At 42.1% G+C, this 27,154-nt stretch overlaps 2 long non-coding RNA genes across 2 annotated transcripts in view; one reads left to right on the forward strand and one right to left on the reverse strand.

The window, feature by feature from the left end:
- Positions 1 to 3,595: 3,595 nt before the first annotated feature.
- LOC123595003 lies at positions 3,596 to 24,028 on the reverse strand. The gene is made up of 3 exons (XR_006710975.1): positions 22,579 to 24,028; positions 14,921 to 15,048; positions 3,596 to 4,867 (listed from the first exon to the last, which is right to left on the reverse strand). It is a non-coding gene; the product is annotated as an uncharacterized LOC123595003 (long non-coding RNA).
- LOC123595004 overlaps positions 22,362 to 27,154 on the forward strand; it is a 71,613-nt gene continuing 66,820 nt past the window's right edge. The window contains exon 1 of the long non-coding RNA XR_006710976.1: positions 22,362 to 22,526. This is a non-coding gene — a long non-coding RNA (uncharacterized LOC123595004). The remainder of the gene's footprint in view (positions 22,527 to 27,154) is intronic.

The following is a 27,154-nucleotide window of genomic DNA, read 5'->3' on the forward strand; positions in this document are numbered from 1 at the left end:
GATGCATGGAGTGATAGGTTAATTTTAGGTCATTGTAAGGTAAAGCAAAACAAGACAAAATAAATAAAATAATGGAAGAATGAATGCAAAAACTGTAGCCTTTGTGGAATTGTCCCCTAGAATGCTGTGTATCAGTATTGGATTTCTATTAACTGAAGACTTAATTCTGTTAAATATGCATATTAAAATATCTAGGATAACCACTAACATAGGATATACCTTCCAAACTACCAGAGGGAGGAAAATTGAAACAGAAAGAGAAAAAAAATCAATCAATCCCCAAAAAAGGCAAGAAAGGAGAAAAAACATTTTGGAAAAGTGGGACAAAGAGAATAGAGGAAGATGGTAGGTTTAAACTTAAATATATCAATAACTGCATAAAATGTAAATGAACCAAATGCTCTAGTTAAAAGTAAAGGTTATCAGTCTGCATTTAAAGAAGTCTAGCTATTTTTAAGAGACACCCCTAAAACACAGGTACACAGTAAATTTGAAAGTAAAAACGATGGAAAAAATACACCAGGCAAATACTATGATCAACAAAAATTAAGCTGTTACAGCTAGATTAATATCACACAAAATAGACTCCAGGGGAGAATAATTACTAGATTTAAAGGTTATAAGGGGTGCTTGGCTGGCTCAGTCAGTAGAGCATATGTCTCTTGATCTTGGGCTTGAGGTTCAAGCCCCAGGTTGAGTGTAGAGATTACTTAAAAATAAAATCTTTTAAAAATACTGAAAAATAATAAAGACGTTTACAATATATTGATAAAAATTTCAATTCAACAGAAAAAAAATGAAATAATCCTAATCTTGAATGAACTCAACAGCTTTGAATATATGAAACAAAAATTAACAGAACTACAAGGAGAAATAGACAAATCCACCACCAGAGTGAGTCTTTAATTTATCTCTCTCATAAATTCATAGATGAAGCAGACAAAAACTCAGGAAAGATGCAGAAAATTTAAATATCAAATAAGTTTGTTCTAGTAGATATGCAGAAAACACTGTACCTAGCAACTGGAAAATAAACATTCTTGGGGCACCTGGGTGGCTCAGTTGGTTAAGCATCCAAATTCGGCTCAGGTCATGATCTCGCGGTTTGTGGGTTCGAGCCCTGTGTCAGGCTCTGTGCTGACAGCTCAGAGCCTGGAGCCTGCTTCTGTTTCTGTGTCTCCCTCTCTCTCTGCCCCTCCCCTGCTTGCACTCTGTCTCTGTCTCTCTCTCTCAAAAATAGATAAACATTTTTTAAAAATTTTTAAAAAGAAACATTCTTTACAAGAACATGTGAATGAGCCACCATGTACAGATTGTTCACTGATCAAAAGCACCTAGCCAAGGGGACAAGTGGGGGTCAAAACCCATCCCATGCTCCACTTGCCGAACCACATGCTCAGGTGTGGTGCTACATCCATCTGGAAGAAAGAGCATATTTTCCTAATTCACACAAAAGCAATAGGTCATCTAGTGGTGGTCCAGTGCATGGAACATTTGTGAAAGTTAATCATACACTAGGTTAAAAAAAATGTCAACACATTTCAAAGAAATCAGTCTCATACATTTCACATTTTGTGACCACACTGCAATTAAATTGGAAACCAATAACAAGAAAGAAGATAAAGAAAACATCTATGTTTGGAAATTTAAAAACATACTTGAAATCACATGTCAAATCACACTAAAAATTAGAAAATACTTAACAACAATAATGAAAACATTACATATCAAAAATAATAGGGGCACCTGACTGGCTCAGTCAGTAGAGCAAGTGACTCTTGATCTCAGGGTCATGAGTTCAAGCCCTACTAGAGCCTACTTAAAAAGAAAGAAAGAAACAAAGAAAGAAACAAAGAAACAAAGAAAGAAACGAAACAAAGAAAGAAACAAAGAAACAAAGAAAGAAACGAAACAAAGAAAGAAACAAAGAAACAAAGAAAGAACCGAAACAAAGAAAGAAACAAAGAAACAAAGAAAGAAACAAAGAAACAAAGAAAAAGAAACAAAGAAACAAAGAAAGAAACAAAGAAAGGGAAAGACACTAATTTAAAAATGAGGGTTTGGGGCACCTGGGTGGCGCAGTCGGTTAAGCGTCTGACTTCAGCCAGGTCAGGATCTCTCGGTCCGTGAGTTTGAGCCCCGCGTCGGGCTCTGGGCTGATGGCTCAGAGCCTGGAGCCTGTTTCCGATTCTGTGTCTCCCTCTCTCTCTGCCCCTCCCCCGTTCATGCTCTGTCTCTCTCTGTCCCAAAAATAAATAAACGTTGAAAAAAAAAAAAAAATGATGGTTTGCAGCCAAAGTGGTATTTAGAAAGAAATTTATGTCATTAAACCTTCGTATGAAGCAAGGCTGGAAATTAAAAAGCTAAGCATCCAATTTAAGAGTTACAAAAACAGGGGCGCCTGGGTGGCGCAGTCGGTTAAGCGTCCGACTTCAGCCAGGTCATGATCTCGCGGTCCGTGAATTCGAGCCCCGCGTCAGGCTCTGGGCTGATGGCTCAGAGCCTGGAGCCTGTTTCAGATTCTGTGTCTCCCTCTCTCTCTGCCCCTCCCCCGTTCATGCTCTGTCTCTCTCTGTCTCAAAAATTAATAAAACATTAAAAAAAAAATTTATAAAAAAAAGAGTTACAAAAACAAAAACAAAACAAAACAAAAAGAAGTTACAAAAACAATAACAGAGTAAATGAAAGCAGAAATAAAGACATTTTAAAATAACAAATGTTAATAAAAAAAAGAAAATTGCCAATACAAAAGATCAATAAAACCAAAAATTGGCTGGTTGAAAAGTCTAATAAAACTAATAAACCTTGGGGCGCCTGGGTGGCTCAGTCGGTTAAGCGTCTGACTTCAGCTCAGGTCACGATCTCACAGTCTTTGAGTTCGAGCCCCGCGTCGGGGCTCTGGGCTGACAGCTCAGAGCCTGGAGCCTGCTTCCAATTCTGTGGCTCCCTCTCTCTCTGCCCCTCCCCCATTCATGCTCTGTCTCTCTGTCTCAAAAATAAATAAACATTTAAAAAAAAAAACTGATAAACCTCTGTAAAGACTAATTACGAAAACAGGAGAAGATATATACACACACACACACACACACACACACAAATATTAGGAATTGTATCAGTTGGGTTTATGACAAGAAACAACATACTCAAAGTGGATAATTAAGGACAGCTTTTTTTTTTTTTTAAGATTTTATGTTTACGTAAACTCTACACCCAACATGGGGCTTGAACTTAAAACCCCGAGATCAAGAGTCGCATGTTCCACCAACTGATCCAGCCAGGCGCCCCTGAAGACAGTTTAATGAAGGAACCACGCACAAGGATGTGAGCAGGATTAAGGGAAATCAACAATGGATAATGAAGCACCTCAGGGCTAGCAACACGGGAAGACATTAGCACCCCCAAATCTAAAGGGGCAAGGAGAGGGAATGGTTACCAAAACCTAAGGAAATAAGGAAAAATAAAATAAAATAATAAGGAAAGGAACATTCAACAGGAACTGTGGCCTTCTGCAGAGGAATCATTGCCAAGTCACATCCCTTTACGGAGGGAATGTGGGGAATAAATTCCCTGACCTTTCTCTCCTTCCACCACTCGATCTCCTATTGATACCTCCCATTGGCCGATAGCTACTAAAAGCTGTAATGTGGGGGAGCCTGGCAAATGCAATTAATATGGGTCAGGGGAGAGAGCAGGTTGGAGAAGGGTATAAAGTGAATCTTGAAAGGGAAAACAGAATTCCCAGCATTGACCATTCCTTTTGCCCTTCCACACCACTCTTGCCCTTTGTCCAGATGAAAAACCCATGCCCTCAAATGCAATGTACAAATTCCTATCAGCTACTGTACCATTGCAGGGGGATGACAATTCATTCATACTCCCACATGAAATCTAAAATATTAATGACCACTGGTACTTTTCATATAAAGTGGAAGGGAAAGGGGGCTCTAAACATAAAGCATAGTTGTTATAGTCCCTGCTTCTGTAGCTGGAAGGAGGCACTAAGTTGATAATCGTTGCTTCAATTTTTCTGCCACCCACTCCACGTTTCCCTTACCTTCCATCAGCATCTCAGTAGCACAGGATACGTTCCCTGGTGGAGTGGCCTAAACCTTCATCCCCACAGGATCTGAGTCCTTATAATCTTACCTTGACCAGGTTACCAGTTTTCGTTGACTGGTACTATTGAGCAAGGGAGTGATAAGAGTCACCCCAGCGAAGTCCATGGGTGCTAGACATAGTCTTCCTTGCTATTGTATAGTAACAATCTAATCTGCCTTTGGTGATCACGATGGACCACCCTGGTCTATACAATGAACCCGTTGTCTGCCTGTTAGTTAAACAGCATGAAGAACACAAAATGGCCAGAAGGCAGTGTCAGTTTCCAAAACATCAGAATCCTCAGACATCCTCTGGTGGAAGCATCTCTTCCTCCGGCATTAGAACCTCTTAACCCACTGAGTCCAAGATGTAGGGATGGGAAGTAAATATTTTTTCAGGGAGAGGGGTCAATCCCACCTCCACCTATCGAATCCTGGACCCATACATTCTGGCTACAAAGGAGATGATATGATATATTGGCCTCTGGTTTAAAGTATATACTAGGCTCTGTAGGACAGCCCCCAAACTTGCAGGCTATGGCACCATAACTGAGCCTTCCACAGGAAATTTCACCATTCTGGCTTTGTCAAGCCAGGTATTCCTAGGTGATGAAACATATGATAAGACGAATGAATTCCATGGTGATGAGCCCATCGCCACACTTCCTTCAAGCTAAGCTGAGTTCCTTTGTTGGAAGCAATGTTGGGTGGGATACCATGGTGATGAATCAGGCATTCTGTGAGTCCACATGGTGGTGCTGGCAAAAGCTCTGCAAGAATGAAAAGCAAATTCATATTCAGAATGTGTGTCTATTCCTGTGAAGACAGTCGGTGCCTCCTCCGTGATGGAAGGGGTTCAGTGTAACCAATCTGCCAACAGATGACTATCTGGTCCCCCCAGGGAATGGTGCCAGGCTGGTGCCTCAGCGTCTGGTCTCTGCTGATAAGCAGATTACCAATTCAAAGTGATAGTAGACAGATCAGCTTCAGGGAGGGAAGACCCCATATATACACCCCACCCCAGCTGCCACAGCCATTTTGTGCGTGGGTCTACTGAGCAAGCACTATGGTAGCCAGAGAGGCTAAAATCAACAGAATAGGTTATCTTAGCCACCTGATTACTGAGAGCCTCTTCCATGGTGGATGTCCTCTGGAGGCAATTATATGAAACACAAATCTCTTCACACTCTGGCCCATTTTAATAGGCCCGTGCACATACATTTTTCTTAGGCCTCCTTATCACCAAATTCCTATCTAGTTCTTTCCACATTCTTCACCATCCAGTCAACATGTTAGACTCTGCCCCTGAATCAGTCTACATCAATATATTAGGCCGTTTCTTCTTCCACCAAAGAAGACAATCAGACGTACTACTTGGGAGGATTTTCTGTCTTTAGGGACCATCCCTGAGTGGGTCTGCCAGCCACCTATGACCCACTTCTACCAGTTGCCAGCCTACCATGAAGACCCATCTATAAAGCCATACGCCTACATTTTCTCGCTCTGTTAAATGGTTATAGAGAACTCTTCTTGAGGCCATAGGTATGATGGAAAGGCAGTCAGGTAGTAGGAGCAAGTACCATGTGAGCCTGAGCCATTTCTTCATTCACTTTTACCTTCCCGATTTTCTGAGACCTGATTTCAAACACAGTTCCCATTGAACAATGGAATGCTGCTGCGCATGGCCACTTGATGACTGAGTGGATTAGACAATACCCATTTCATAATGGCCAGTTCAAGTCACATAGTCTCCTGTGTCCCATGGTCAGTAATTCAGTCACTATCAGGGCCTGGTAGCAATAGAGGCATTGCCTTTCAAAGGGAGAGTCACTGTCAGTTAAGGAGAGCATGGCCTTACTTCAACGCCCTAAGAGTCTGTGCCAGGAGGCTTCTATTGAGGCTTCATAGAACATCTGTACCACAGACTCATATTTGTTGCTGAGGCTTTTCTTGCTTCAGATCCCACTCAAAACTGGCAGCCTTACAGGTAAGTCAGTAAATGGGTTAGAGCAGCATGGCCAAACATGGTACGTGTTGCCTCCTAAATCCAGAGGGGTCCATCAAGTATTGGTTTCTTTCTTTGTGGTGGGTGGTGCAAGGAAAAACAACTTATCTCTTACTTTAGAAGAGATATTCTGACATTCCCCAGATCACTGGACCCCTAGAAAGGTCATCCACGTAGCAGGCCCCTGAACTTTCACAGGGCTTATTTCCTATCCTCTGGTCGTAAGGCATCTAGAACACTTGATTCTTCTTGCCCCTCAGATTCATTAGCATAATGCCACAAATGTAATGGATCGGTATTATGCCTGTGGAATAAAAAGACAACTTCCTTCTGGACTAGATTATGACAGAAAACAGCATGATTGGAGATAGCCCTGAGATAAGAGAGTGAGTGCAAACTATTTCTGATTATCTCTGCTGATGATAGTTGCTGGGTCAGTAGGGGCCAGAGGCTGGGTTGATTTGATCCAGTAAAGACACCACATTAAGAAACATGGTTTCATTGGAGTCGCAACCCGATTAATTTAACAATAATTCACAAGTATTCTCCAAAACTTATATGCCTTTTCCCACAGGCCAAACAGGCAAGTTATACAGGGGCATGTGGTTGGAGTCATCAGTTTTATTGTTCAAGTCTTTGGTGGTGGCTTCTATCTCTTCAGTTGCCTCAGGAATTTGGTGTTGCTTTGGTTTACTTTCTTGGCAGTACAGGTGAAAGGAGAGAGGCATACAGTTTCAGGGGATAGTACTTCACCTTTCCTATAATAAGAGCCTTCCCTCCATGGATCATGAGTCAGAAAAATAACGTGTGGTGATTTGGCCAAGATGGGTCCAAGTTCCCACTGAAATGAACTCAGACCAAGACCTAATCTATCACCTGACTCCATAAGTCCCCACTCTGGACGTGAACCACAATGGCATACTGTGGTTCCAGTAATTAGCATCAATTCAGAGCCAGAATCTTATAGACCTCAGAAGGTTCTGGATATTTTTTTTTTACCCTGGTCATGGCCTCCTAGTAAATGACTACAGGCCCCAGTCTGAGGAAAACTTGGAAGGAGATTTGCAGTATACATCTGTGATAGATTACAGTAAGGTCCCTTCTCAAAGAGATCTCTCCTCACCTTAATGAAGAGCTCCAGATCTGTGGACTGGCTTAGTAGATCAGGGAACAGAGTAAGAGTTCAAGAGTCTGCAACATTTTTGCCCACCAGACTTAGAATTTTTCCACTTCTCTATATCACATCTATTTCATTCCCAGAAAATTCCATAATCACTCACTGCAACAGACGGAAGTCAAAACACTCTATCATTGTGTTTTATGAGAGTTGCACCCACTTTAGTTCCGACAGTTAAGTGCCATCACCGAGACTCTACCCTTTAAGACCCCACTATTCTTATTGAAATCAGGGTGTCCAGTTCCACTGAAGCATCTCCTACTATCATCTCTGGCCTACAGAAGATATTCCATAAAGCTTTTCAGTAATACTGGTGCTCCCCTCACTGATATATTTCTTAATGCCTTAGTGAAGAGTGTCCTCCCAGTAGAGTGACCAACCGACCCAAATTTTCTTGGTACCGTCACAGTTTTAAAACTGAAAATCCCGCAACCCAGGAAACTCTACTGCAGTCCATGAGTATGGTTAAGAAGTAGGCACCGAGCAGATTGCACATCATAGGTCCACTTCAACATTCCCTTCTCCTTGGGCATTTGGGCCTACAGACTACACTGAAATCCAATGATTCTTATTGGAGCAGACGCAATGAATTGTTGTGGGGGTTGGTCCTGAGGAGAATCAGTATTTCTTGTGAAGCAAACACCCCAATGGAAGTCACCAAGTGGTTTTTATGCAGAGGAAGGGCTGGTACCATTAGACAAAGGATGTATGATTGCTTCTACTGGCAAGGAAGGTTCAGGGAAATGTGGAGGCAAAATTTTTCTCAACCTCTTCTGTTTATGCCCAAATATTTCCACCCAATGTGTTAAGGTTCTATTCTTTCCCCAGGAGTGCCCTTCGGTTAACCTAAGAGTTCTAACAAGGCCATATGTTTAATTGATGCTGTACCTCTGCAACATTTATAATCAGCCCCTGAGCATGATCTTCAGGCATATCTCTCCTACAGTTCCAGGAGAATAAAGACTACTTGAATGGTGACATTGAGGCTCTTTGATTTTCCACTATGATCTGTGTTGTGCATTCGAGGCTTTCCATTTGTCCTCTTTTCTGTATAAGCTCTCTACGGTCATCAGAAGCAGTTAGCCCTAGCCACATCCTTTGCAATCATCGCTGTCACCATAGGGACTAAGTGCTCTAGCCACTTGATTTCCCAAAGCTTTGCCCTCCACTTGTATTCCATTTCAAGCCACCATCACTGATAATTTGAGTAATCATCATTCAGCGCATGCCACGCATTACAAGTGTCTCATTTTCCCCTAGAAAAGAGGTTGTCACAGATTGCATTCTTTAGGAAGCCAAAGCTGAAATTGAGTTAGGATGCAAAGCATTTACTGGAGAGCGAAACCTGTGAAGCAAATGAGGAGGCGGTAGCCCTGGGCAGAGGCAGTACAGGCAGGCAAAACAAACCCAAATCCAAAGTATGTATCAATCCCATTAAAGACAACTCACTGTCCCTTCCAAGGTGGAAGGGGTCTGAGGTAATCCAGACCATAAGGTGGCTGGCTAGCGTCCCTTTAGTCGCTGGCACTGTATACAGGACCCACCACTGGTCTCCCCTGTTGGCTTCTTGGGCACTCAGCAGGGGTAGTAGCTAACTCAGCCTTGGGGAGGGGAAGCCCATGCCCCTGGGCCCATGCATTGCTTCCCTCCCTGCTCGCATAACCACCTATTCTGGGGCCCATTGCACAAGTATTGTGGTGGCCAAGGAGAAGTTTGGCTTCTGGTTGGTTTTGAATCTACTCTGAAATGGATGTTCTTTGGTGAATATTAACGTGAGATGAAGATATGCACACTTTGAGCCAACCCCAGGGGCCCATCTTCATATCTCTTTGCCAGACACCCTTGTCACTGGTATTTCAGCGTTGTTCTTTCTATGCCTCCAGTGAGACAAGATACTTGCCAGTCTTCAGGATTCACTGTGCGTTCGTATATCAGGGCTTCATATCCCTCCGTACAAAATGAATGACTGAGGGTACTGCCCATTGGAATGACTTCCCTTCAGCAGATAGGGAAGGGGGCAAAAGAAATGGGCAAGCACTTCACAGAAGAGGCCAAATGAATGTAACCGGAGAAATGCAAAATAATAGCATACTACGTACACATTATGCCACCAGATTGCTGACAATTCAAATTTCAGTGTCCATATATGAAGTTTTATTGGCACACAGCCGTGCTCATTCATTTCCATATTGTCCATGGCTGCTTTCCCACTACACTGGCAGAGTTGCACAGTTGCATCAGACTGTGTGGCCCACAAAGCCAAAAGTGCTTACTGTCATCCCCTTTTCTAGACAGTCAAGTTGAAGAAAAATTTAAGTTAAATTAAGGTAAGTTAAACACAGCATTTCAATGTTTCTATCTTATTCAGAACATTCTTAGGAGCAGCATAGAGGAAAGAATAAGGAAGAGTTAGCCTCTTTCTATTTGGAAAAGATCCCTAGGAAAAAGAGCCAGGGAGTGCTGCCTAAAAAACAACAGCAAAGGGGCGCCTGTGTGGCTCGGTCGGTTGAGCGTCTGACTTCAGCTCAGGTCATGATCTCCCAGTTCGTGGGTTCGAGTCCCGCATCCGGCTCTGTGCGGACAGCTCAGAGCCTGGAGCTTGCTTCGGATTCTGTGTCTCCTTCTCTCTCTGTTCCTCCCATGTTCGCGCTCTCTCTCTCTCACTCTCTCTCTCTCAAAAATAAATAAAGATTAAAAAAATTATAAAAAACAACAACAACAGCAAAGTCAGTGGTTCTCAGACTTGAGTGGGTATTGGAATCACCTGGAAGGCTTGTTAACAACAGACTGCTGGGCCTTACTCCCAGGGTTTTTGACTCGGTAGGTCTGGGGTGACACTTGCGAATTTGCCTTCCTAACAAGTTCCCAGGTGATGCTGATGTTACTGGTCTGGAGACCACACTTTGAGAACTGCTGGGTGGCTCAGTCAGTTAAGTGTCCAACTCTTCATTTTGGCTTGGGTCACAATCTTATGGTTTGTGAGATGGAGCCCCACAGCGGGCTCTGCGCTGACAGCGGGGAGCCTGCTTGGGATTCTCTCTCTCTCTCTCTCTCTCTCTCTCTCTCTCTCTCGCTCTCGCTCTCTCAAAATAAATAAACTTAAAAAAAAAAGTGATTCTTAAACTGAGGCACTTCGGCAACCTGCATCAGAATCGCCTAGATTCTTGGCCTCATGGCACTTATGTTCAAGTGGAGAAGCAATATAATAAACCATTAAACAAGGAGCACCTGACTGTAGAGCATGTGACTCTTGATCTGGGGGTTGTGACTTCGAGCCCCATGTTGGGGGTAGAGATTACCTAAATAAATAAACAAATAAACAATTAAACAAATAGATACATAATGTCATATAAAATAAAGTGGATCAAGGGAATGGAGAGTGGTATAGGGCATGCTATTTAAGACAGGGTGGTGAAGTCAGGCCCTCTCTAAGAAGGTGACATTGGACAGAGACTTAATGAAAGGGGAGAGCAAGCTATTAATATGTTAACATAAATGTTAATTAATATCAATATGTTAATATGTGAGGGAGGAGTATTCCAGACAGAAAGAACAATCAGTGCAAAGACCATGAGACAGGAATGTGCTTAGTGTGTGTTCCCAGAACAATTCAAAGCCAAGAATTAGACTCTTTGTTCTTTCTGGTTCCTTGTGTTGTTCCCTCCCCTGGGCAATAAGGTTCGTTTATTCTCTATCACACAAATAGGGTCATATGAGACATGCTGTTCTGCAACTTGCATTTTCCCCCGGTGATAAATAACGAACATTCTTTCACATCACCGCATTTAAGATCGGTGTCATTATTTATAAAGGCTGAATATTCCTTTGTAAACATGGAGCAGGGGTTTACTTTTTAAAAAGTCAGTTATTTGTATAACCAGTTTCCTACAGACGAACAGATTGCTTCCAGTTCCTGGCTATGACCCAGAAAATACTATGGTATACTTTTGTGTGTGTGTGTGTGTGTGTGTGTGTGTGTGTGTATCTATGAACTTGTTCATGCATTCCTTTATGCACCAAAAATTTACTGAGCTGCTACTCTATGTTAGGTATGGCATTATATTCTGAAAATACAATGGTGAGCCAAACAGATATGGTTCTTGCTCTCGTGGAAATAGGATCTATGAAGGGAGAAAATCATGAAATATGTAATTACAAACTTTGAGAAGTGCTAGTATGGCCGACACCGTTGCTCAGCTAGCCCACCTCCCACTCTCGAGCCTCTTTCTAGCTGGAATTTTGGGCAATGAGACAAAAGTGGATTGTGGTAGGCAAATCATGGTCCCCTCGATCATATCCTAATCCCCAGAGCCTATGCGTATGATAGGTTACGTGGCAAAAATTCAGGTTGCAGATGGAATTCAGCTTACTAATCAGTTGACCTTAGAAGAGGGCTTATCCGGTTGGGCCCAATGTAATTACAAGGATCCTTAAATGTGGCACGGAGGGCTAAAAAGTCAGAGAAGGTGTGATAACCAAAGCAGAGTGGCAGTGATACGATGGCTGGCCATGAAGTCAGAAGGGGGCCACCAGTCAACGAATACAGGCACCGTCTGGCAGGTGGAAAAGGCAGGGAAACTGATGCTCTCTTAGAGCCTCTGGAATGAATGCAACCCTATCAACACTGTGGGTTAGCCTAGCAAAACCCACTTCAGACTTCTGACACCCAGAACTGGAAGATAATAAGTTTGTGTCGTTTTAAGACTCTACATTGGGGCGCCTGGGTGGCTCAGTTGGTTAAGCATCCAACTTCAGCTCAGGTCATGATCTCACGGTTCGTGGGTTCGAGCCCCAGCTCGGAGCCTGGAGCCTGCTTCGGATTCTGCGTCTCCCTCTCTCTCTGCCCCTTCCCCACTCACACTCTGTCTCTCTCTGTCTCAAAAATAAATAAAAACATTTAAAAAATTTTTAAAAACAACAACAAAAAAAGACTCTACATTTATGGAGATTTGTTATGGCAGGCATAGGAAACTAATGCGTGGGTTCTACGGGAAAACTTTTGCTGTCCTGACACAAGTCAGTCCCTTCCTCTCCTTCCCTATTCTTGCCTTGAATGGGAAGCTGTAAAGGTCATCTAGTGACACTGAGGGAAAGGCCAAGAGAACTGCAAAGCCATCAGCCCCGATATTGTTGAACTGCTGAACAAATGCCAGCAGCCCCTGACTTCCAGCCTTCTAGCTCTGTGAGGGAAAAAAAAACCCCACAGACCCACACTTTTCAGCTCTTGTATTTATTCAGTTACATGCAGACAAAGCGTCTCTGAGTGATAAGTCAGTATAAGCAACTATGAGAGAATATCCCAGAGACCTAACTCGATCATGACATGTAGACACAGTGGACTTTCTGTCCACCATCCCATTCCCAGTGTGTCCAGCACTGGTGGGCTGTACCACCCACTTCAAAGTCTAAAGGAGGAAACCTTTCATCTCCCTGCCCCTTGGCAGCCAGTACACAGGGCCCGCGCTCTCCTCGACCAGAAAAAGGACACAGTGTGTATAAAGAAAAGGTTCACATCCTGTGTCGATGCTTCTCCCAATATCCCCTAGGCACTCATTGTTTCTGTTTCAGTGACTTCTTACTGTGAGCACCTGCGACTGTGCCCAAGGACTTTTTGGCCACAGAGTGTGCTTAGCCAGAAGTGGCAAGGAGTTAAGGTCCATAGGAGCAGACGCATCAGTGATGAGCATGAATATAGGAAAAATATCCCAGCTTCCTTGTTTCCCAGGTGGAAAACCCGAGGCATGTTCTATTTTGTCTTCCTGAGGTCCCAATAGAATCAACTCCCGGCTTCCCACAGCGCCGACCTGCTCATAAACAGACCTTGTATTGTTTTCCATGTCTTCCCTATCTCACTTCCCCACTTCCCCTTGTGGATTCCTGGGGTTGCCTTCCAAATAAACCACTTGCTCTCAACAATTTATCGGAGGGTCTGTTTCACCCAAAGTAAGACAGTACCAGAAGTGGTCTTTTGAAGTGGACCTTCAGGATGGGATTCTTGAATTGGATTACCTTACAGCATATGAATACAAAGACCTCATTACTCCCAGTAAGTAGAGTGGTGGCAGTCCCTGGCATGTTGTAGAATTACAATTGATGAGACTTTCACCTATGCTGGATTGCGATAGGACACAAATGGAAGGAAATGCACTGGTTCATGCAATAGCGCCAGCCCTTGAAAGATGAAAACTGAGAATCAAGGAGTTGGTTTGCTGTTATCGATGGCCTTAGAAACGCTAAAGAAAGCAGATGACAGGTTTGGTCAGCCAATCACTAAGTCAAGGAACAGTATGGAAGCAGAAGGCCTTCGTGGGAACTTTGATCTCTTCCAGACCCAGATTTGATTGTGAGGGCAGTAAAGTTACACAGGAGGAGGATGCTTGTCTTTCTCAAGATCTGCCCCCACTTTCGCGTATTTCTTCTAGAGACAGACAGCTAGGGACAATTCTTAGTATGGCCCAAGCAGGGAAATACCATTTCTAGTAGGAGATAAAAGAGATTATTCACTGAACAGTTGTAGGACTTGAATATACACTTGCTGGAATTGAGACAATAAACCCGGGAATGGATCTTGAGGGTCCTGAACCGGGGAAGAATATAACACTGGATATGGAAGAGTGTATTGATATTGGAACACTCTCCCATGACTCAGGATTTCACATCCTGGCAAGGACACACAGAGTCAGTCCTAGTATGCTGCTGGAATGGCTCCTTGAAACTTGGAAAAAACAAAGCCTATATAGTAAATGAAGTGGAGTTGTTGGAATTGCCTTGACAGAGTACTAAGAGAAGAGGCAAAAAGCTCAGAGGGATGGGCAAACTAGAGTGGCTTTCTTACATAAGACCAGAAAACACACTAGTTGATGGTGTCCCCTGGAAGGGCCCAGAGGACACTTTTTTTATTAAGACAACAAGAAAAGCTCCATGGCGGTTGTCTTCTACGGGTCGGGGTTCATGATAGGGGAGACTATTATGTAAGATAGTGACACATCTAGGTGTCAAAGGGGATGATAGGATTCTAGAAGAGCAGACACCAAGTGTCAGCAGTTAACTGTCACAGTCAAGGTAAGTGTAGTAACCACTATAGACACCAAGTCTGGAATGGCAAAGATGGGGCTTTGACCTGTAGGGGTCAGTAGAGATGGTAATAAACGATGGCATTCCTGGGAACAATATATAAGGCAAGCTGTACCAGTTAACTAAGAGTGCCCTAACAAAATACAAGACTTAGTAGCTTAAACAACAGAAATTTATTTCCTCACAGTTCTAGAAGCTAGAAGTCCAAGATCAAATTGTTGGCAGAGTCAGGTTCTTCTGAGGCCTCTCTCCTTGCCTTGCAGATGGCTGCCTTCTTGCTGAGTCTTCACGTGGTTGCCCCTCAGTCTGTTTGTTGTCTGTGTCCTAATTTCTTCTTCTTATAAGGACACCAGTCAATTTGGATTAAGGCCCACCCAAATGACCTCATTCTACCTTAATTACCTTTTTAAAGGTCCTATATCCAAATATATTACATTCTAAGACACTGAGGGTTAGGACTTCAACATGTGAATTTTGGGGGAACACAATTCAGCTCCTAACAGAACCCAGCAAGGGTACTGCTTATAAAACTAAAACTAAAAATAAAAATAAACAAATCAAGAATACCTGAGCAGTAGACTACTGTCAGTTGCTGCAGTGGAAAAATCATGATCCTTTAGTTTCCATCCCTGAGCAGGTTCCCAGACCCAGGACTGATCAAGTGAAGAAAGGCCAAGTCCCCTTGAGGAAGGACCCTGCAATGCCACAGCAAATATATACAGTTATGATTCCAGCTACTCTGTATCAACAGGACCTAGGCCATTTATCTGTGTGACTGTTTGGGGGAGGGGGGAAGAATACCCATATTTTGGGGAGCTGATGTCAGGGAACCTAAGGCACCATCATGGGGTCCTTTGTTAGAGTGGGATGTATGGAGACTTGGTAGGAAATAGAGCCCTGGCCCAAGTCTCACAGTGAATCCAATGGATCCACACCATTGGATCCATGGTCATTTCTCTGGTCCTTAAGTGTATTATTGGAAGAAACATACTCAGCAGTTAGAAGAACCCTCAAATTGTGCCCTCACATGACAAGGAAAAGCCATCATGATAGAAATGGCTAAGTGAAACCTTCTGAAACTCCATCAACCCAGCCAAAATAAGAAGTGATGCCATACCCCGATGGGACTGGCAGGGAGTATTGCCAGCTTCCTCACCTCCTGCCCAGGTGACACAACCTTGAAGTGTGTTCCACAGTCACCTAGAAATCCCCAGTAGGACTGAGACCCAATTGCCCACAGCCATGCCTGCTCACTAAAGCACCTTGCATGGGTTTCCTTCCTTCCCTGCCTTACTTTTCTATCTCCTTCCTAGGATCACCTCCCAAATAGACTAGTTGCACTCAAACCCTTACATCAGTGTCTAACAGTGGGAAAACCCAACCTAACACATCTCCTCTCTGGCCTCTGTTCACACTAAAAGATACACATATACAGGGTTTTTGTTGCCACTGTTTTTGGTTGTACCGCCCCCACCCCAAAATCATGCCAGATACACTATTCTGCAATAATCTTTTTTTTCATGTTATGAGGCTTTACGGAAATTCTTCCAGGCCAATAAATTGTATATCTAATTCATATTTTAATAGCTGTGTCAGATTCTATAATATGGATATCCATTCTCCTACTGCTAAACATTCAGGTAGTTTTCAGATTTGCCTCTACATTATAACAATGCTGCCATAAGCGTTCTTTAGTGTATAACCTAATGAATCAGTGCTTTTATTTATAGAGACTCTGAAATTAAGGATTGCGAAATTAAAATGTATGTGTATTTTCACTTATAAAAATTTACCTTCAGGGGCACCTGGCTGGCTCAGTTGGAAGAGCATGCAACTCTTGATGTGGAGGTCGTGAGTTCAAGCCCCGTGTTGGGTGTAGAAATTACTAAAAATAAAATAAACTCAAAAATTTTCTTAAAAAAAAATCTACCTTCAGATGTCTCTCCAAAAGGGTTACCTTGACTTACTTCTTACCAGCAAAGTTGATAGTGATATTTTCCCCAGTCCTTGATGGCATACGATGTTGTTAATCCTTTAACTGTTAAATCTTTTGTTTTTAAGATATTATTTTTAAGTAATCTTTACACCTAACATGGGGCTCAAACTTACAACCTTGAGAACAAGGGTCACATGTTCTACAACCAAACCAGCCAGGTGCCCCCTTTAACTTTTAAGTCTTAATGATGAAAACAGTATCTCATTTTACTATACTTATTTCTATCACCATTAGGGAGGTTGAACATCTTTTCATTCACTGGCCATTTAGATTTTCTCTTCATGAGTTGTTTATTCATATCTTTTGCCCATTTTTTTCCTTTTTTTTTTTTTAAAGGTTTATTCATAAAAATTCTAGCTTTTCAAATGCAGGAGCTGTAAGACGGTCTTGGTCATTTTGAATACCTAAGCCCAGTACAGGACCTTGTAATTGGAGGTATTTAGTAAGTGTTTTTGAATAAATATTTTTATTTGTTTTTTTAAATGTTTATTTATTTGAGAGACAGAGAGTGCGAGCATGAGCAGGGGAGGGGAAGAAAGAGAGGGAGAGCAGGGATCCCAAGCAAGCTCTGCACCCAGCACAGAGCCTGATGCAGGGCTGGATCTCACAACCTTGAAATCATGACCTGACTGGAAACCAAGAGTTAGGCGCCCAACTGACTGAGCCACCCAGGCACCCCGCCCATTTTTTTTTTCAATTAGGCTTTTACCTCCTAGAAACTCTTTGTGTACGAGGAATATCATCCCTATATGTATTATATATGTTGCAAATATATATCATATAGCATGTGTCATTTGACTTTGTTTATATTGTTTGGGAACATAAAAATTTTTTTTAATCTAAATAGTCAATCATATGTAAATTTTTTAATGGCTCCTGGATTTTGTGCTTCATTTGGAAAGGTTTCCCTGACATCCAAAAATGTTCTCCTAGACCTCAATAAAAGTTCTCCAAATTTTCTTCAAATATTTTGTATTTTTTCAAATATTTTGTATTTCTTTAATAAAATTGTTCATCCAACATTTCAGAGAAGTAAGGTGAGAGGAAGCTAGTATGATTTATGTGGCAACAGAGTGGAGTTAGATATCAGTATGAATTCATGTTTAGCTTAATCTAGATATGGATAACTACATAAGGAATATTTAGAAATACGTATATATGTATTCTGGTTACCCACAAACAAACATCTCCTTGCTCTGTCAGCTGAGAGGACCTAGAAGCAATGACACCTCAGCAGCAATGAGCATGCCTAACACCCCGAGTTTGTTTTCTGATAGCATTCTTCAAGAAAAGGCCCAGAGACTCCCTGGAGAAATGGCTGATTCTAAAACCAGGGTAGAAAACGTACAAGATGAGCCTGCAACAACTTGTAGTGGCCCCAAAGCAAGAAAAGTGCTTCCAAAAAATCCACAATGATGAAGGTGTGTCAAAGGGACACAGGAGCCAAACTGAAAGCACTCCTGATAGCCAAAGCTGGAACAATTAAACAACAACCAAAAAATGATGACACATGTATCATCTATATTAATGTAAGATGTTAATAAAAGAAACTGGATGTGAGGTATATAGAAACTCTATGCTATCTTTGCTATCTTTCTCTAAATCTAAAATTGCCTTAAAATCATTTTATTTAAAAAATTGTTCATTCATCTAGATTATATTTTTCATACGGTATGATACAGGGGCACGGCTCTGTTTTCTGTGGATAGCCAATTGTGCTGACATCGATTCTTCAAACAATTGAATTAAAGTACCACTTTTGTTATCTATTAATTTACTATGTATATTTGGATCTTGTTTCTGGGCAATTATATTTCATTAAGTTTCATTAATATATAATGTAATATAGATTTCACTAATATATATAATATAATAAATTATATTTCACTAACATGGTATCACTGTATCACACTGTTGTTGTTTTTTTTCAAGTAGGCTTCATGTGCAGTGCGGAGCCCAATGCAGGGCTTGAACTCATGGCCCTGAGATCAAGACCTGAGCTGAGATCAAGAGTCAGACGCTGAACAAACTGAGCCACCCTGGTGCCCCACCACATTGTTTTGATCATGGTGATTTTATGATACTTTTAGTATCTCCTAAAATATACTTGCAACTAATCTCACAAAAGACCAATTTCCATAACATATAAAGAGTCACAATAAAATCAATAAGAAAATGAGCAACCACCTAGTCGAATGATGGGCAAAGAATATGAGCATACAGTTCATAAATCGTAACTATAAATGGCCCTTAAACATATGAAAACATGTTCAAACTTCATCATAATTAGAAAAATGTAAAATGAAACGACACTTCACAGAAGAGCAAAGACCAAAAAAAATTTTTTAACGTTTATTTTTGAGAAAGAGAGAGAGAGAGGCAGAGAGGAGAACAGAGCATCCGTAGCAGGCTCTGCACTGACAGCACAGAGAGCTCTGCACTCTCTGCACAGAGAGCAGAGAGTTGGGGGGGGGGGGGCTCGAACCCACAAACAGCGAGATCATGACCTGAGCTGAAGTCGGACACTTAAGTGACTGAACCACCCAGGTGCCCCAACATGTACAAGCATTTAAAATGCACATGCTGCAGGGCACCTGGGTGGCTCATTCGGTTGAGCATCTGACTATAGATTTTTCTTTTTCTTTCTTTCTTTCTTTCTTTCTTTCTTTCTTTCTTTCTTTCTTTCTTTCTTTCTTTCTTTCTTCCTTCCTTCCTTCCTTCCTTCCTTCCTTCCTTTCTTTCTTTCTTTCTTTCTTTCTTTCTTTCTTTTCCTTTTTTCTTTGTCAAATTGGCTTACAGACAACACCCAGTGCTCTTGATTTCCACTCACGTCATGATCCCAGAGTCATGGGATAGAGCCCTGCGTCAGGCTAAAATGAAACTCTGTATACACAAAGGAACAAGAAGCGAGCTCTCTATGTACATCTCAAAAGTTACATTGATAAGACAAAGCAATATGAAGAACAATGTGAATATTGTGTTAAAAAGTGATTCAAATGTCTCTGAAAGTACCTGGGAGAAACTGGTGACCTAAATTGCCAACGCAAAAGATAACTGACTGGCTGGGGGAGGGGTGGGGGAGGGGTAAAGAGAGCTGCATGCCTGTTGGTAACTTTTGAACTAGAACCGTATGAACATTTAACTCATTTAAAAGAATAAAATATTAATTTTTATGATTAATGAAATAATATGAGACTTTTCTAAGAGCCCTATTTGAACTGCATTATATTTGTCCTTCAGGGAAGATAACTGTTCTTATAATATTATGTCTTTCCATTTCTTCATATCTTTTTTTTTTTAAGTAATCTCTCCACCCAACGTGGGACTCGAACCCACCACCCTGAAATCAAAAGTCACAGGCTCTGCCAACTGAGCCAGCCAAGCACCCCTCTTCAGATCTTACTTTATGTTTATCATATAAATTCTGTATAGTTCCTCTTCCACTCATTCCCAAGTATTTTACATTTTTGTCAGTGTTGTGAATAGAATGTTTTCCCTTTACTATGTTTAGCTGGTTATTGATAACAAAGAAATATTATTAGTTTTTGCCTATTTTCATATAGTTAACCACCTTACCAAAAACTTGAATTACTTCTGGTAGTTCTTGTAAAACTAGAATCTAGTAACTTTCTACAAATATAATTTTTTGCACATTCTTTCTAATGTAAATTCCTATCATTTTAGTTGTGGTAAAAGCTGAACACACCTGATGGGGAGAGAGAGAGACAGAGAAATATAGTGGTGTAAATGAGATCGAAGTTTATTTCTTTTTTTTTAATTAAAAAAATTTTTTTAAGTTTATTTATTTTTGTGAGAGAGAGGAAGAGAGACAGAGCGTGAGCAGGGGAGGAGGAGAGAGAGAAGGAGACACAGAATTCGAGCCAAGCTCCAGGCTCTGAACCATCAGCACATAGCCCAACTCGGGGCTTGAACTCACAAACTGCGAGATCATAACCTGAGCAGGGCTTGAACTCATGAACTGCGAGATCATAGCCTGAGCAAAGTCAGACGCTTAACCGATTGAGCCAACCAGGCGCCCCAATCGAAGTTTATTTCTTTCATACACAGTCCAGGCTGGTGGAACAAATAACCCTGCTCCTCCAGGCTATTCGGTGACCCATGTTCCTTTCATCTCATTGCCCTACCATCTAGTGGAGTGTTGTACTCATCTGCATGATTGAGGCTGAGCTATGGTTACATCTACATCCCAGCCCATGAGGAACAAGGTGGGAGAAAAGTCTAGGATAAACAATTTCTACATTGACCTCATCACATCTGTGCATATTCCACTGGTGCAAACACAGTCATATGGCTGCACTTAGCTTCAGGAGAACCTGGGCAATAGAGTCTCTCTGCCATGTCCTTAGCTAAAACTATATTTCCAAGGAAGAAGATAATAGAATTTTGAAGACAAAACTATATTCCTAAGAAAGAAGGGAGAACAGAAGTTTGACGGCCACTATTAGTAAGCTACACATATTACTCCATTGTCTTGTCTTATTGGATTAGAACATCCAAAAACAATGTTGAATAATAGTGGTGACCGCATCCTTCTCTCGTTCATGATTTTTATGCAAATGATTTTACTGTTTTCTCATTTAGTGTAATGCTTGCTGTTTTTTGGTAAGCCATGTTCATCATATTTAAATGGTTTACTTAAAATTTCTATTTTACTTGAAATATTTATTAAGAATGGCTGCTGAATTTTTAAATGCCTTTTCCGTTTCTATTAACCTAACACTATGGGTTTCGTCTTTTAATTTTTTCATGTCATAAATTATGTTGATAGACTTCCTAATGTTGAATCATTTTTTGCTACACTGCTTGATTCCGTTTATTAATATTTTGTTTGGGTTTTGTGTGTATTTTGTACAAACACTTTAATATCCTATAACCATATGTAAGGATATACTAGCTTTGCAAAATGAATTTGGGATCTCTCCATCTTTTTCTGTGCTCTGAGAACTGGTGCCAGTCTCTGAACTGTTTGTTACCGACCCATGATGGGATAGGTGCAGAAATGGAGAGCGGTTACAAACGTTTATAATAATTTGGCATCGTTATGACACCCAAGCAGTGATTGCTGGATTCATCAAAGAATACCGCATTCCGCTTTTGTAATTACTTTGTTGTCCCTATGCTAAATTGGTTTTCATTACATTTAATGAAACGTAATTTATTTCCGATGAATCTTAAATTTTAAAAATTGTGCTTGTACTTCGCCTATTTCTCTAATATTAAATTAAATTTCTAATATTGAATTAAATTTCACAAAAGCAGATCTCCACAAATGTAAATGTTTTAAAAACGGGTCCTGCACCACAGATGTTTTGAAAAACATTAATCTAGAAGGGAGCAACTGACATCAAAATTATTTGTTATTCAAAGGTTACGAGAACTTGGCTATAAAACGAACTGAACCCGCTGACTTTCAATGCCCGTCCACAGTTACTGCTCTCTTCCGGTTTTCTACTTCTTGGGTCAATTTCAGTAGTTTATAGTTTGCCAGGAAATCCATCATTCTTTCTGTTGCACACGAGATTCTGTTGCACACATTTGTTGCACACGAGATTCTCTTTCAAGTCTTTTAACATATACCTGTTTTTATCTACATTGTCATTACTAGCAGTTTACCTCCTCTTCCTTTGTTTCCTTCCTTAGTCTAGCTAGCCTAGAGTTTATCTACGTTACTTGTCCTTTACGAACACTCGGGCTTTGGGGAGCGGGCGGGCGGGCCCAGCCCCGGGTCAGGCGGGAGGCGCGCGGGCGCGGAGTCCGGGGACCCGGTCACTCGGCGCAGAGGCGACAGGGCGGCGGGAGCGGCTCCGGGGACATCGGCTCCGCCGCGCGGAAGTGGCAACTCCCGGGTTTTCCGGGCTTAGGGTAGCGGCCGCCGGCCCCATCTTCCGGCGTCGCGGCCCCGGATGCTATCGCCTCCTCCTTTGTCGCCGCCTCCGCCCCCTCCCCCCTCTCCCGCTCTCCCCACCCCGCCCCTCCCCCGCCCCGCGCCCGGCTCGTGGCGCCAGGTCCCTCCTGGAGCGGCTGCAGCCGCACAGCCGCCGCCGCTCGGGCTCGTCCTCCGGCAGCTGATGTCCAGCCGGGTGCTCGGGCGGTACGCAGTGGCACACAGCCACAGGATGTCAGCCGAACGCACACCTCGAAGGTTGGCCTTCACAGGTCGGTCCGCGAAAGGACTGGCTGGAGCCAGTCGCGGTGCAGGATAACTTACCGCGGGTTTTGTTGTTTTGTTGCTGCCCCTGCTTCTGACCTTCCCGTCGTGTTCCCCTCTCTCGACGTGCACTTTACGGTGTGCATAGACGCCGGATGTCTTCATATTCCCTCCCCATTAATCAAAAGATTACGGAGAGTTGACGATGAACACAGTAATTAATGACACCCATCGGCCTTTATACAGTTAAAGCCACAGCAAGCCATAAGGATGGGCTTACCAATAAACCTGTGCTGGTTGAAACTCTGAGTGAGTCAAAGGAACAGGAATTCAAACTGTGTGTTAATTATACTGGAATTTAAAATATAAATATATATTTTTTTAAGAACAGGAATTCAGGAAACGTCACAGTAAATATCCGTTGCAGCACTGTACAATAGAAATACGACTCAAGTGGCAGATGTGAGCTACACGTGTGATTTTTAACTTTATTTATTTTAGTCGTCTCGGCATCCAGCTTGGGGCTTAGAACTCGGGACTCTGAGATCAAGAGTCCCACGCCCTTGCCACTGAGCCAGCCAGGCACCCCTACATGTGTGTTTTTAAATACTAGTGGCTATGTTAAAAAAAAAAAAAAAAAAAGCTGAAAGAAATAGGTCAAATAAACCTTAATATATTCTCTTAATATATCCAAAATATATCAGTATTCATCAGTATGAAAATTACGAGATATTTCACATTTCTTCTTTTTCATACCATGTCTTCGACATCTTGCATGTGTTTACACTTCCAGCACATTTTCATTGGGATTACCAACATTTTGGGTGCTCAGTACCCACGTGTGGTTAGTGATCAGTATACTGGACAGTGCACTTTCTTCCATTTCTGACATTGAGGTCATATGTTCTGCATACTTGCTGGGCTAAATCTCCCGAGCTAATTAATGGATCTTTTCGCTATCTAGAATCTAATCTAGATAAAATATGTAGGAGTACTACAAAACAATGGGACCCCATATATTTTAGCAATTCCTTAAAGAAATTCCATAATACAGTGTGTGGAATACATCCCATCGGCTCTTTTTGATGTTATGGAGCTCCAGAAAATTGGAATGGCTCTGAGTTTTTCCTGTTTGAATTATGCCAGTCAAGCCAGTGTAGAAACTGGCAGGAAATCTCAGTGAGTGGGGCAGCTGGGGCAATCTGGGTCCCCCAAATCTCTGAATCTTCAGGGGTCCAGTGCAGGTTCACATACACTGTCCAAGGTCCCAGCCCAGCCCTTCCCAAGATACTCTTCCTGATCTTGGGGGATACTGACCTCAAACCGATACAGTGTTCCTCTCTTGCTTTCTAGCAGGAGTAGCCTTATCTTAATTTCAAGTATTCAAAAATGGAATTGGAGGGTACTGTGCTAAGCAAAGTAAGTCAGAGAAAGACAGATAGATGATTTCAACTCATATGTGGAATTTGAGAAACTCAACAGATGAACATAGGGGAAGGGAAGGAAAGATAAGATAAAAATGGAGAGTGAGGCAAACCATAAGAAACTGTTAAATACAGAGAACAAACTGAGGGTTGCTGGAGGGGTGGTGGGTGGGGGATGGGTTAAATGGGTGAAGGGCATTGAGGAGGGCACTTGTTGAAATGAGTACTGGGTGTCATGTGTAAGAGATGAATCACTGGGTTCTACTCCTGAAACCAAGACTATACTGTATGTTAACTAACTAAAATACATTTAGGGGCGCATGGGTGGCTCAGTCGGTTAAGCGACCGACTTCGGCTCAGGTCATGATCTCACGGTCCGTGAGTTCGAGCCCCGCGCCACCTCTGTGCTGACAGCTCAGAGCCTGGAGCCTGTTTCGGATTCTGTGTCTCCCTCTCTCTCTGACCCTCCCCCGTTCATGCTCTGTCTCTCTCTGTCTCAAAAATAAATAAATGTTAAAAAAAATTTTTTTTAATAAAATACATTTAAAAAATAATAATAAATAAATAAAATAACCTTAAAAAAAAGAAATTCTATCTTGATCACAAATAATTGTAGAGAGCTACTAGTTGAATACATACCTAAGATATTTGAAACAACCCAAATTTTGATCTGGCAGTCCTGACACACGATGCCAATCAAAAAAAAAAAAAAAAAAAATGAAGACCTTGATCTCCATCTAAAAATGTAAATTTTTAAAAAATAAACACACGAGAATTGATAACACATGTTTTTTTAATGGCTTTCTTGTTTACAGGGCAGTGGAAGCCTGGCATTGAAAGTTTGATTTAAATGGGGCACCTGGGTGCCTCAGTCAGTTGAATGTCTAACTTCAGCTCCTGTCTGATCTCACCGCTTGTGGGTTCGAGCCCCGCGTCGGGCTCTGTACTGACGGCTCGGAGCCTGGAGCCTGCTTCGGATTCTGTGTCTCCCTCTCTCTCTGCTCCTCCCCCACTCACGCTCTGTCTCTGTCTCTCAAAAATAAATAAAAGTTTAAAAAAATTTAAAAAAAAAGAAAGTTTGATTTAAAAAGATGAGGGATTTAGAGGCCCTACTGCAGAAGGCGGGTATTTGAATGCTACTTCTTTTTACCTGATACCATTCAACATATCCTAAATGTCCACTCTCTGCAGATTTCTGCACATAAATTCCACTTGCAGAACAATTTTGTAGCTCGTGCACACGCGCAAAAATGGTGGAAACTTTAATAAATTGAACTAATTTGTTTAAAGCCAGCATTTCATTTTATCGAGCCTTTATTAACTTTTTTATACCACTTTTTATGGGTTTTGTGGCTGAAAGGCACCAGTCAGACCCCACTTCAAGAAAGGACTACGGGTGCCTGGATGGCTCAGTCGGTTAGGTGGCCGACTTTGGCTCAGATCGTGATCTTGTGGTCCGTGAGTTCGAGCCCTGCGTCAGGCTCTGTGCTGACAGCTCAGAGCCTGGAGCCTGCTTCTGTTTCTGTGTCTCCCTCTCTCTCTGCCCCTCCCCCACTCGCGCTCTGTCTCTCTCTGCCTTTCAAAAATGAATAAATGTTAAAAAATTTTCAAAAAAGAAAGAAAGAAAGAAAGGTCTAACTTCCCAGCTGCGAGGTGTGCCACCAGCTGTGAGTACCTTAAGAATCCACCTGGGATTTTGACTTGAGGATCACACTGCTCTTGGGATGCTCAGTGCTAATGACCGGGCAAGGTGGTGGTACTGGGGCATAGGCTTTTCTGCCCCATGCGGGACCCTTCTAATGGGTGGTCTTCGTTATGGAGCTCCCCGATGAGCTGGCAGAGATTTTGTCACATCTGCGTTGCTAACAACATGCCCTGCCCCCTTTTCTTCACACATGTTCCTCCTCAGGAAACCTTTTGGATCCTTCACTCCCGGGCATCTGTTTCCCAGGGAACCCAACCTGCAACAATTTTCTATTTCACTAGTTTGAGCTTTGTATTTTTTTTTTATTTTTTAAAAATGTTTATTCATATTTTGAGAGAGCATGAGTGGGGAAGGGGCAGAGAGAGAGGGAGACAGAATCCGAAGAAGGCTCCAGGCTCTGAACTGACAGCACAGAGCCCGACGCGGGGATCGAACTCACAGACCTGTGAGCCACCCAGGCACCCCGAGCTTATCTTTATTAATTCGGTTCATGTTTTCTTTTAGATAATTTTGCAGCTTTGCAATTGTGCTTTTAGTACATTAGTTTGCATCTTCTTTTGTTTCTGTTTCAATAGTGACAGCATTGAAATGGGTAATCACAAACTGGTGGACTTCATTGCTTTTAGGGCAGTCATGGACCTTCTAATTCTCCATAGGCCCCACCTCTACTTTTACATCTAGCCCCTTCCCACATCTGCCTCACCTACCTAGACGCTGAGCACTTTTGCGATTCCTGATTTAAAGCTTTAGATCTGTGGGGTGCTTGGGTGGCTCAGTCAGTTAAGCGTCCGACTTCAGCTCGGGTCATGATCTCGCAGCTTGTGGGGTCGAGCCCCGTGTTGGGCTCTGTGCCGACGGCTCAGAGCTTGGAGCCTGGGTCGGATTCTGTGTCTCCCTCTCTCTCTGTCCCTCCCCTGCTTGTGCTTTCTCTCTCAAAAATAAATAAACATTAAAAAATAAAATATTAAAGCTGTAAATCTTCTAAGTAAAATTTTAGGTGATCCCATAGGTTTTGGTATATTCACATTTTGTTACTTCCTAACATTTTTATAAATTTTGTTTTTACGTCCTCTTTAATCGAGGATTAAACTGATGTTCTTCGATTTCTAGATAGTGAAGATATTTTGGTCATCTTTTATTATTCATTTCTAATTTCACTGGATTATAATGAGAAAATGCAGCCTCCACAATCCCTTCTCGGAGCTCCTGGATGGCTCAGTCAGTTCAGCATCCGACTCTTTATTTTGGCTCAGGTCATAATCCCAGGGTTGTGGGATCGAGCCCCATGTGGGCTCCATGCTGAGTATGGAACTGCTTAAGATTCTCTCTCTCTCTCTCTCTCTCTCTCTCTCTCCCTCTCTCTCTCTCTCCCTCTGCCCCTCCCCCCACTTGCACTCTTTGTAAAATAAAATAAAATAAAATAAAATAAAATAAAATAAAATAAATGAATGAATAAATAAAAGATTAAAAAAAAAAGAAATTCTCTTAAATTTATGAAGTTTTCCCT

The sequence above is a fragment of the Leopardus geoffroyi genome, chromosome X (assembly GCF_018350155.1).
Source record: "Leopardus geoffroyi isolate Oge1 chromosome X, O.geoffroyi_Oge1_pat1.0, whole genome shotgun sequence".
NCBI lineage: Eukaryota > Metazoa > Chordata > Mammalia > Carnivora > Felidae > Leopardus > Leopardus geoffroyi.